Genomic DNA, 3,407 nt, shown 5'->3' with positions numbered 1-3,407 from the left:
TGAGATTTCGAATTTTGCAATTTTAGGGTTTCTCCTTCAGCTTGAAAGAGAAGGGTGTACATGCCTTTAATTTGTTTTTCCTTATTTTGTTCCCTAATTGCTTTAACCATGAACATGAGTAGCTAGATCTTTTGAATCCATTAGGGTTCACCTTTATTGATGGATTATGCTTAATTGTTAGTTTTTATAATTGTCATTCTTGCAATCTTCTTGCTATTCAGTAATAAAAGTTTGATTCAGTTAATTTGAGACGTTGGATTAATTGTTTATTAGGTTGTTTCTTGATATTGAGAAATGCTTGTTACAATTGGACATTGAATAGTAAGAACTGGTAGTTAACACTTAGAGATAATGTTGATTTACTCACCGGATTAAGAACTAATAACTCTTAATAGTTTTAAATCATGCTTAATGCTAATCTGTAGTAATCCGATAGGAAGAGATTCCATTAGGTTAGTGCAGGTTTAGGAATCCGGTAAGCTCGAGAGAGGAACCGGGATTCAATTCAGGATTTAGGCACGGGTAAGCAAGATCGGTAATCCGTACAATCCATTTTTAGAATTCCATTACTTAGGCTCCCTTTTGGGTTTGTTTCTCTCTTTGCAATTGTCTTTTGATTGTCCGTTGTTCTTCATTTACTTATTTGCACTCATAACCATTAGCTGGTACGTTAGAACTTTCACACCCTATTTCAGACTAGATAACATAGTAAATAGTAGTAACTCTAGGTTCACCCGATCTCCAGGGATACGACCTTGATACTCACTAGTGCTAGGTTGCATCGGTAGGTTCACTGCCTTAGGTGTAGGTTGCATAAAGAGCCCATCAAGTTTTTGGCGCGTTCTTGTGTGACGATGTAGTGAACTAAAGTGAATTATTTTTGTGTTAATTTAGTCGTTATTTGTTTATTCATTTATTCTTTATTTTTATTATCATTTATTGTTATATTTTTTTTTGATTGATTGGTGGTTGTTTAGTTGTCGGTTTCAGGTAGTATATGACCAGGAGCTCTAACCCTGATCCAATAGCACCTTTATCGACCGGGCGCTCTCGGATTATTGAGACGGCGTTTGCGGTGATTGAGGAGGAGGACAGAGTTACGGTTCAGGTTCAAGGAACTGACGCGATGGAGAACCTCAACCCCCAGGCCGATGATGATCAAAGGACTATGTACGAGTTTGCTCGACACTCTTTAGATGGGACGAAAACGAGTATAGTCAGACCTGCTATAGCGGCCAACAATTTTGAGATAAAGGCCAATGTTATCCAGATGATACAACAAAGCATGCAGTTTGGAGGATTGCCCAGCGACGATCCCAATGCACATATCTCCAACTTTTTGGAGATTTGTGACACATTCAAAATAAATGGAACAACCGATGATGCCATTCGGCTGAGATTGTTTCCATTTTCCTTGAGGGATAGAGCAAAGAGATGGCTGTAATCTCTTCCACAACAGACGATCACTACCTGGAAGGCGTTGGCCGAAAAATTTTTATATAAGTATTTTCCTCCCGCTAAAACTGCTAAACTTAGAAATGACATATCTTCTTTTGTGCAGTTTGATGATGAAAGCATGTACGATGCATGAGAGAGATTTAAGGATGTTTTGAGATGCTGCCCACATCACGGATTGCCAGTGTGGATGCAGGTTCAGACCTTCTATAGCGGGTTGAACCTTGCAACGAGGCAGATGGTGGATGCTGCAGCAGGTGGGGCGCTAAATAGTAAGACGCCCAAGCAGGCTCAGAACCTGATAGAGGAAATGGCCATGAACAACTATCAATGGCAATCCTCTAGGAGTCGACCAGGAAGACAGGGAGTGGTCAACCAAGTGGACTCTACAGCAACCTTGGCAGCTCAAGTGGAGCTTCTAGCCAAGAAGATCGACCAACTCCGGATCTTGCAGTTCATGCGTGAGCGTTGGGCTGCGAGTTTTGTGGTGGCCCGCATTACAGTATGAACTATACCACGGGAGGTATGTTTGCTTCATCCTCTACTACTTTTCCATCTAATTATGCTATGTCTTCTGATGTTGAACAGGTTGATTATATGGGGAATGCCCCAAGGCAGCAGAACGATCCTTACAGCAATACATACAACCCTGGGTGGCACAATCATCCCAACTTCAGTTGGAGGAACAATAACGCTCAGGGTCCACCTGGTTTTTAGAGACTTCATCAGCAGCGGCAACATTCGGTAGGCACATAAGCTCCTCCTCTACCAGAAAAGAAGTCAAATTTAGAGGAGCTTATGATGAAGTTTATAGCGTCTACGGAGATGAGGTTCCGATGGTGATAGTGCACTTAGGAACCGGCAGGCCTCAATTCAGAACTTGGAGACCCATATTGGCCAAATCCTACAGATGTTATCCGAAGGCGAGGCGCTCGAGCACCACTGAGTCTAACCCGAGGGGAGCACGTGAGCGCCATCACTTTCGCGTTCGGGTAAGTTAGTTTCAGCTCATTCTAAGCCTGTTTTTTATGACGCCCACTATTGATGTGCGAGGTTAAGGCAAGCGGTAAGGTTAGGGAACCTGAGGGACAAAGGTGAAATCAATTCCAGTCAGGGAATATCAACCTAAGATTCCTTATCCTGCTAGAGCTAAACAAGCAGAGGTGAAAGAGCAGTTTAGTAAGTTTTTAGATATTTTTAGACAACTGCATATTAACTTGCCTTTTATTGATGCATTGGAGCAGATGTCGAAGTATGCTAAGTTCTTAAAGGACATACTTAGCAGAAAAAGGAAGTTGGAGGAGGTCGCCTATGTTCGACAATGAGGAGTGCTCAGCGGTGTTTCAGAGCAAGTTGCCAGAGAAACGTCACGATCCAGGGAGTTTCACTATTCCCTACACTTTAGGTAATTTATGTGTTGATGATGCATTAGCTGATTTGGGGGCTAGCATAAATGTCATGCCCACTAGTTTGTTCAATAAGCTAGGTTTGGGGGAGGCAAAATCCACTAGGATGTGCATTCAATTAGCTGACCGTTCTGTTAAGCTTCCTAGGGGAATTGTGGAAAATGTGCTAGTTAAGGTAGATAAGTTCATATTCCCTGTGGACTTTGTGGTTTTGGATATGGACAATGAGCATGGTGTACCATTAATTTTGGGGAGACCTTTCCTTGCCACAGCTAGAGCTAAAATAGACGTATTTGAGGGGAAGTTAGAACTTAATGTAGGGGACGACTGTGTCACTTTTAGTTTACCCTCATTTGATAGTTCTTCCACCGACCATGTTCATGCCATTTGTTGTATTGATGGAATTGATCTTGCATGTAATAAACAATCACAAGATGTACAAATGGATGATGCTATACATGTTTCTTCCCCTACTAGTATGTGTTATTCATCTGAAAAAAATAACTTGTATCAATATGAGACTTTGTGCTGTGATAGACCCGAAAA

General features: G+C 41.6%; 1 non-coding gene across 1 annotated transcript; it reads right to left on the bottom strand.

Moving 5' to 3' along the window:
• Window positions 1–1,528: 1,528 nt before the first annotated feature.
• LOC112534937 lies at window positions 1,529–1,635 on the bottom strand. Its single transcript, XR_003079157.1, has one exon. It is a non-coding gene; the product is annotated as a small nucleolar RNA R71 (small nucleolar RNA).
• Between the last annotated feature and the right edge of the window lie 1,772 nt (window positions 1,636–3,407).

This window comes from Ricinus communis, chromosome 2, assembly GCF_019578655.1.
Source record: "Ricinus communis isolate WT05 ecotype wild-type chromosome 2, ASM1957865v1, whole genome shotgun sequence".
NCBI lineage: Eukaryota > Viridiplantae > Streptophyta > Magnoliopsida > Malpighiales > Euphorbiaceae > Ricinus > Ricinus communis.
The sequence above is the reverse complement of the archived record's forward strand: the minus strand, read 5'-3'. Positions and strand labels throughout refer to the sequence as shown.